Raw genomic sequence first — 9,390 nt, 5'->3', positions numbered from 1 at the left:
AACAAGACCCCTGTAAACTCAGGAAAATACCACAACTGTAGCCTTAGGCTGACTGAAAAAAGGCAGTTTCAGGAAACGTCTACCACACAGACTGTCCTCTCTTGTGTTGCAGTATTTCAAAGCATGAAAAAACCCAAGGGTGGCAAAAGAGGGTGTCTCTTCCTGTGCCATAGTCACCGCTCCCTTGCAGAGAGATTCCGAGTGCTGCTTCTGCCTCTCCGTTTGTGCCTTCCTATTCCCTTCTCTTTCCATCTGGGCTATCCAGAACTCACGCCTGCCTGCTGCCGCTGCGGTGGGTTTGCTTTTACTGGGCAGAAGGCACTGAGTTTTCTCTCCCATGGCCTCGTTCCGACTAGGTAAGATCGTTACAAGCAAAGCCTTGAGTTATAAATGCTACAGGGCAGAAATACCTTTTTTTTTTTTTTTTTTAATGTTGTGCACTGATGTGCATGCAGCTAGCTCTGAAGTAACGTTGGGCATTGCTTAACCAGTATATTTGGTACGGAAAACACTTTGCCATGGACACCACTTCAATGAAATCGAAGTAAGTGTTGTCTTGGACGTGCAAGAGCAGAACAACCTGGGGGAGTGTTATTTAGAGATCGTGTGGAAGACTGGTAAATACACAATCTTGTGCAATCGGTGACAGTCTTTAGGAATTCTTATTTTTCTAGAGAGCTCAAATTGGAAGAGGGATAGCTCGGTCTGGCCTTGACTGTCCTGTAACTTGTCTAAATCTGTTCTCTTTTAATGTCTTTAGATGAAAAGGAAGAGAACCGATTTGCAGCTGAGCTGGATGAATTTGGGTCAGATACAATGAGTGAAATGAACATTGTTGGGCGAAATATTTTAAGTGTTTGGAGAACGATGAGAAATGAGGTAAAGTTTTAAAAGGTTAATGTATTTACTGACTGGGGGGGTTTTGATGATTGTAGGCTTTGTTGAACAGTTCATGTACCTTCTGTAACTGTTTGTTCTCTGTTTGTACACCTTTTCAAATAGAGCATTCTGCCACTGGGTGAGACTGGATTTTGCGTGTCGCTGGAATGTAAAATACTGAAGCCCTTACCTTTCAGTCATGTTACGTGATGATGTTCCTTTTCACTCCTTTAGGCGTTCTGAGAACAACTTACCCTTTTTTCGCAATTTGTCAAGTGTGGCACTTTTACTAAATTAACTACTTCAAATTATTTTAAGCTGTCAGACTTACTCATTGCTTTGCTGTTTAAGACTGGACATTTAATACTCAGATGATAGAGTCCTTAGAAGTCTTGTTCTGACCAAATTCAGACCTGACCTTTTGTGATTAACTTAATTTCACCTATTCTTTTCAACTGATGAGGGATATTCTTTCCTGACTTGCAAATAGTTCGGGACTTCTACGTATGTATGTTTACTTTTTTAGCAGAGAATCCTAATACAAAGTTAATTGAGTTGTCACGGTGTTTAAAAAGTAGGGATTTCTGTGACTATGAAAGACATCACGCAGGTTAACGCAGCCTCTGTGTTTTTCTAGGTGAATCTAATGAATTACCCTTTTGAAAACTTGGGCTTTCATGTTCCTCATCAACGTTTTCCTTTATTTACTTTCCAAGTGCTGTCTGATTGGTTTGATAATAAGGCAGATGTCTACGGGTGGATCTATTGATCCGGTTTGTTTGTTCTTTTTAAGGCCAGATTCTTAACATGGGAATAGGGGTGAGCTACAGTCAGCATAGGGAGAAATAATCAGTTTAGCTCAGGTGCTGGAACAGTCTGTATGCAGCAACGTGAGCTTACTTACTCTGCTGTTGTGCTGTGCTCTGTTGTGTAGTTGTACCCTCAATATTTCATCGCCGTGTATTTTTCTGTTTAAAGTACACAAAACCAAAACAAATGCTCATTCCCAGTTCCAACGTATCTGAATAGATGGACCATTTTGAAGTTCTGGAAGGTTTTTATTTTGTATGTACTATTCATCAGAAAGACTTTTAATGAACTGCCAGGTTTCTATTTTACTTCACGGTGCATGCCAACGAAGCTCGGCTTAAAAGGAGAACAAAACCGTGTGCAAGATGTTAAGACCGTAACTACAGCGGCTTAGAAACAGCCTTTATATGACACGTATCACACCGGGCTTCACTCTTCGTTAGAGTGATTTGGAGTTGTGTGGCATGAACAGCTCATAAAGCTGAGTACTGAGCTGAGCGTCATTCATGACATACAGATGATTTCTGTTCAACTTAAATACTTTCCAGCTAGGTGGAAACTTGGTTTAGTGCTGAAGTTCTAAATCTGTGTCCAGCTGAGATAGGTGTTGTTAATACAGAAGGTGTTATATTAACAGTTGTATTGATTGTTAATATTGAAGGGTTTTGTTCCACCAAAGTCCACTCAGTTTAAAACCCATGTAAACAGGTGAAGAGAAACTGGAGTTTCTGTTTCAGTAGTCCTTTGGGGGAGTGGGGAAAATAGTACAAAGTATGTCGTTGAGATGGGCCTTAACAGCAGTTTGCTGTAGCACGTTCTGTGTCTGTCTTTAGAATACATAAATGTATATTTGTGTGTGCCACGTTTTTGAAAGAGCCGTATGAGAATGTCCCGGGGGAAGTTTTGTTTGCTGGTTTGTAACAAGCTGTCATAAAAATACGTTGTTATTAGTAGAAAGAGCAACGCTCTCCCGATTGTTTATAACGAGGCTTTGCCTTTCACACGTGGAAAACGGTGGCTCATTCTGTCAGCTGGGTCCGTGGGAATCTCCAGTTGTCAGACAAACTGGATTGGATTGATGGAATGCGTGAGACGGCGAGACTTTCTGGCATTCGGTTCTTACACGTATGAACAAGAGGCTCCCAGGTAAGATCTGGTTTTCCTTGCACTTCACAAAAGCAAAACAGTCTTTATACAATCATTCTCCAGTATCTTTTCAGTTAGTGTGTGTGTTTTCATGAGGTCACAGAAAACTGTTTTGCATGACATGAAATGTAGAGGAAGGCCATTCAAAAGCAGTAATAATGGACTGAATGGTTAGTCTCAGAGATTAAAAACAGCTGTTTATTTTTAAGAGTGAGCGCCCCAGAGGTAATCACGCCAGTGAGTCTCTTCTACTGACTGAGTCTGAGAATGAATGCTTTTTAAAACCATAACCAGTAAGTTGAGAACGTCTTAGAAAGAGGGGATGATTTTCCTCCAGGGCAGGCAAAGCTGCATCGAGTGTGTTCTGAGCGACATTTTCTGTGAAGCAGACCTCTGGGTGAGATCTGATGGTAAGACAAGAAGGGCTCTGGCTTTATTAAGGACATGTCTCATGGAAGTCGTGTGTGGTTCTGTTATTTCAATAGCAGCATGAGAGGGAGCGGGAGCGGACAGAGTGATACTTACACTGCTCTTTCTTTGAGACCCCAGCAGTTTCCAGCAATACCAAAGGCTTTCCTTGCCCGGATTCTGAGGGACTGGACCAACTAGAATGTTTTCATGGCTTCTCACGAGCCCTGAACTGCACCTGATACGAGAGACAACTACTCTCACTCATGTGGTCTGCGCTGCTGTTGTCATCTTCTTTCCTACCCTCCTTTTTCTTTCCTACCCTCCTTCTGCTTTCTGTTGTAACAGACTGTAGCTGAGCTGACCAGGAGTGATCATTTGCCAACTTCCGTGGACAAAAAGACAACTTGGAAACTGCTGTCCTGAGCAGACCAGCATTGTCTCGAGCCAGCCTGAAGCGGGAGTGTCTGAAGCTGCCGTTCCTTAACACTCCAACCCAATTCAAGAGTGTTACCATCTTTCTCCTTTGCAGTTGCCTGGGACACCTCGTGACCCAGTGCAGGTTCTTGTCGGTCTTGCTGGCGCTGGCCCTGTGTTTTGGGCGGGGGGCGGCCCTGGCAGCAGAACCCCGGTGGTGTTCAGTTGGTATTTGCCAGTTCAGCTCCCTGATCCGGTTCACCACGATCCCCGAAGAGTGCCGCTGTTGGAGCGAGGGAGGAGAAACGCAGAGTTAGGGACAGGGAGGGGGGCTGGCGTGCTGCCGGCGTAGGTGTGCTTGAGCGGTCACGGCTGCAGCCCGCAGAGCCTGTCCTGCCTGTCATTTTCTCAGATGGCCGTGCGTGGGGGTGAGCGCAGAAACAGGCTGCATGTTCTGTCCTGACTGCTCTTTTCTCTTTCCTTCTGTGCACTTGGGTTTTGTTCCCACTCAAACTTTCCAGATCACAACAATAGCAGTTGCAGCAGTTCCCAGTCACCACAGATTTTTTTTTTTTCTCTCAGAAGAATCATCACTGCCATTTATGTAGATACTCCTTTTCTCCTTAGCTGGAAAAGAGGTTAAACGGAATAGCACTAAGAACAGATTTCAGGTATTTTATTTTTTCCATAGTTTTGTATCTCTTATTAAGTTTTACAAGACCTTTTTTAAACGTCTCTTCTCTTTTATTTTATTAAGCTATCTTGACTATTCCATAGTAGACTAAACAAATCTAACAGGGAGATGGTCATAGACATACGGATTTTTGGTCAGATGATTGAAGAACTTGCTGAAAACTAGAAAAAACAAAAGAAAACCAACCCAAACCCCTAGCTCTTGCCAGATCCAGTCCCTGAGCACCTGAGCTCAGCACTGGACACAAATTAGTGCAAGGCAGCAGCAGCAGCTTATGCTGATGCAGAGCTACACTTTCAAACCCCAACCTGTTTGTGAGGTAGCAGGGTCTTGTTAAAGCTGTTGGTTCTCTGAGTTCATTGATAATGTCAAAGTTGAAGAAATTATACCGAAGCCGTTCAGTACACTACTTGACTATGTAGTGCGTCAGGAGAGCCTCTTGTTCATACGTGTAAGAACCGAATGCCAGAAAGTCTCGCCGTCTCACGCATTCCATCAATCCAATCCAGTTTGTCTGACAACTGGAGATTCCCACGGACCCAGCTGACAGAATGAGCCACCGTTTTCCACGTGTGAAAGGCAAAGCCTCGTTATAAACAATCGGGAGAGCGTTGCTCTTTCTACTAATAACAACGTATTTTTATGACAGCTTGTTACAAACCAGCAAACAAAACTTCCCCCGGGACATTCTCATACGACTCTTTCAAAAACGTGGCACACACAAATATACACTTATGTATTCTAAAGACAGACACAGAACGTGCTACAGCAAACTGCTGTTAAGGCCCATCTCAACGACATACTTTGTACTATTTTCCCCACTCCCCCAAAGGACTACTGAAACAGAAACTCCAGTTTCTCTTCACCTGTTTACATGGGTTTTAAACTGAGTGGACTTTGGTAGAACAAAACCCTTCAATAATAACAATCAATACAACTGTTAATATAACACCTTCTGTATTAACAACACCTATCTCAGCTGAACACGGATTTAGAACTTCAGCACTAAACCAAGTTTCCACCTAGCTGGAAAGTATTTAAGTTGAACAGAAATCATCTGTATGTCATGAATGACGCTCAGCTCAGTACTCAGCTTTATGAGCTGTTCCTGCCACACAACTCCAAATGACTCTAACGAAGAGTGAAGCCCGGTGTGATACGTGTCATATAAAGGCTGTTTCTAAGCCGCTGTAGTTACGGTCGTAACATCTTGCACACGGTTTTGTTCTCCTTTTAAGCCGAGCTTCGTTGGCATGCACCGTGAAGTAAAACAGAAACCTGGCAGTTCATTAAAAGTCTTTCTGATGAATAGTACATACAAAATAAAAACCTTCCAGAACTTCAAAATGGTCCATCTATTCAGATACGTTGGAACTGGGAATGAGCATTTGTTTTGGTTTTGTGTACTTTAAACAGAAAAATACACGGCGATGAAATATTGAGGGTACAACTACACAACAGAGCACAGCACAACAGCAGAGTAAGTAAGCTCACGTTGCTGCATACAGACTGTTCCAGCACCTGAGCTAAACTGATTATTTCTCCCTATGCTGACTGTAGCTCACCCCTATTCCCATGTTAAGAATCTGGCCTTAAAAAGAACAAACAAACCGGATCAATAGATCCACCCGTAGACATCTGCCTTATTATCAAACCAATCAGACAGCACTTGGAAAGTAAATAAAGGAAAACGTTGATGAGGAACATGAAAGCCCAAGTTTTCAAAAGGGTAATTCATTAGATTCACCTAGAAAAACACAGAGGCTGCGTTAACCTGCGTGATGTCTTTCATAGTCACAGAAATCCCTACTTTTTAAACACCCTGACAACTCAATTAACTTTGTATTAGGATTCTTTGCTAAAAAAGTAAACATACATACGTATTTACAAACTATTTACAAGTCAGGAAAGAATATCCCTCATCAGTTGAAAAGAATAGGTGAAATTAAGTAAATCACAAAGGTCAGGTCTGAATTTGGTCAGAACAAGACTTCTAAGGACTCAATCATCTGAGTATCAAATGTATGGTCTTAAACAGCAAAGCAATGAGTAATTCTGACAGCTTAAAGTAAGTTCAAGTAGTTAATTTAGTAAAAGCGTCACACTTGACAAGTTGTGAAAACAGGTAACTTGTTCTCAAAACCCCTAAAGGAGTGAAAAGGAACATCACGTAACATGACTGAAAGGTAAGGGCTTCAGTATTTTACATTCCAGCGACACGCAAAATCCAGTCTCACCCAGTGGCAGAATGCTCTATTTGAAAAGGTGTACAAACAGAGAACAAACAGTTACAGAAGGTACATGAACTGTTCAACAAAGCCTACAATCATCAAAACCCCCCCAGTCAGTAAATACATTAACCTTTTAAAACTTTACCTCATTTCTCATCGTTCTCCAAACACTTAAAATATTTCGCCCAACAATATTCATTTCACTCATTGTATCTGACCCAAATTCATCCAGCTCAGCTGCAAATCGGTTCTTTTTCTTTTTATCTGAAGACATTAAAAGAGAACAGATTTAGACAAGTTACAGGACAGTCAAGGCCAGACCGAGCTATCCCTCTTCCAATTTGAGCTCTCTAGAAAAATAAGAATTCCTAAAGACTGTCACCGATTGCACAAGATTGTGTATTTACCAGTCTTCCACACAATCTCTAAATAACACTCCCCCAGGTTGTTCTGCTCTTGCACGTCCAAGACAACACGTACTTCAATTTCACTGAAGTGGTGTCCATGGCAAAGTGTTTTCCGTACCAAATATACTGGTTAAGCAATGCCCAACGTTACTTCAGAGCTAGCTGCATGCACATCAGTGCACAACATTAAAAAAAAAAAAAAAAAAAAAAAGGTATTTCTGCCCTGTAGCATTTATAACTCAAGGCTTTGCTTGTAACGATCTTACCTAGTCGGAACGAGGCCAACAGAGAAGCAACAGAGAAGAGGTCCATCTGTAGAAACACTCTGCATTGATTTTTTCACTTTATTACAGGGCAACACCATTGGAGTGGTGCTGCAAAGCTAGTGAGCTCTCCTAAGAGCTCCAAGAGACAGAAAGCACAATCCTCCCCACGGACTCTACCTAAATCCCCAGTACTTGGGGTCAGCTATTTGCATACAGCTCAGAGCAGCACAAGTCAGTAAGCTCTGAGATGACACAAGGAGCCTAACAGGGAACTGGTACTCAAATCTTTCTACTTCACAAGTAGGGTCAGTGCTCCGCGCTGCTGAGACTGAGCTAGAAGCAGCACTTCCCACCCAGACATTACCCCGCACTGATACAGAACCGAATCAGATTGATGCCGTGGATTGATATTTAATGTCCTTGGGTTTTTTAGGTTACGGGGGAAGATCTGATCAATTTACCTGCCCTCCAGGATGTTACAGACCTAGAGGTTAACCTGGTCGTCCAGTAGCTCACATGACCAAAGCAGTCATTCTAGAAAGATCCATGGCTGGCTGTAGGAGGAGGCTACCACTTTAACAGGCACTTCAGAACCACTTCAGATCCCCTCTCTAACACTCTTCTTTGCTTAGATATTTGTGTGAGCTGTTGTTTATTCTTTCCACGGTTTTCTTCAGTAGACTACAACTTCTCAGCACTTCTTCACAGCTCCAAACACAACCTAACAAAAATATATCTTATCATCCCCCAGAGGAGCAAAGCACATCTTTGAGTCTCTTCTGAGCCTTCTCTGTTTTTTCAAAATAGTTTAAAATACATTGGAGCAGGAGTCGGGCACACTGCTTATCCCAGCTGTTTCACTTGTGTTGAAGTATTCCCAGTTTAGAATTCTCTGGTGCTCACTGCAATCACCAGACCTGACAAACGTAAACCTGCTGAAGGGCTACTCTGCATGCTAAGTGAGCTGTGAAATGCCCATAATAAAACGTAACTTCATCTGAACTATGCAAATTTTACTAAGTGTTGCCTGTTTCCCTTTGTTCTATGGCTGAAGATTCTTTAATCACTTACTGACTTAATAGTATGTCTCTCCTCAGACTCAGACAGTTCTTAGAAGTCTGTAATGCCTGAGGGCAGCAGCTGCAGTCCATCAGCAGGAGCAACCAGAGTGCAGCTCTGTCAGCTGTACTGAATTTCACCCAGGTAAAATCCCGGTCCTTTATCCAAACAGATAACTGTCACCATTTCACCCTCAAAAAATGGATACCAAAAAACCTTCAGCAACTGAACATCACAAAACGATTAAAACTTTTTGACAGGGTCCTATTAGGGGAGAGCCATAAACCTAAATTGTTTCCACTTCAGCAACTTGCAAACAAACCCTTTCCTTTTAAAGTAAACCTCTTAATGATCCAATCTGAATGTGTAACAACTTACACTGAGGTTTATGTTTGCTGTAAGCCATTAACATTTTTCCAATTAAATGCTTTTAAATGTTAAGGAAAGCATGTCTAACACAAACCTTTGTAAAATCAAACCATGGAAATGGAAAAGTAAGCAGCCTAGAATTCCAGAGCTTTTCTAAATCCAGCTTGTGACAGAGACCATCTCTCCCAAGCAGGTGCAGAACAAGTAACTTCACTTTGGTTTTCTCAAACAGATCAATGATAGTCGTTCAACACTGAGGAAGAGCTGAAAACTTGGTTTTAGTTTTGATTCCATTAATTTCTACTACATAGAAATGACTCAGGTATTCTTTCTTTTAATTGAGAACAACAGAATGAGTTAAAATATTTCCACAAAACAAGGAACAAAATTGGAAATACAAACTACTGGCTAAACCTATGTTAATGCAGGTTTATTAAATGCAATTCTTCTGTCACAGAACAGATTGACAGAACAGTCGAGGTCGGAAGGAACTTCTGGAGACCAGCTAGTCCAACTTCCCTGCTCAAAGCCCACGACCTCGTCTAGTCTTTCAGTTGGCTTTGGATTTTTTTTCTTTGACTCCAGTTTCTAAACAAATACATTCTGACAAACCTTCAGGCCATCCGATCACAGCTAACCTTAAGCCCAACAACAAAGAAGCAAAAGAAAAATCATTTTTCAGAATGCAAGATGTGTATAGACAC

The sequence above is a fragment of the Leptosomus discolor genome, unplaced genomic scaffold (assembly GCF_034619465.1).
Source record: "Leptosomus discolor isolate bLepDis1 unplaced genomic scaffold, bLepDis1.hap2 HAP2_SCAFFOLD_45, whole genome shotgun sequence".
NCBI lineage: Eukaryota > Metazoa > Chordata > Aves > Leptosomiformes > Leptosomidae > Leptosomus > Leptosomus discolor.
The sequence above is the reverse complement of the archived record's forward strand: the minus strand, read 5'-3'. Positions refer to the sequence as shown.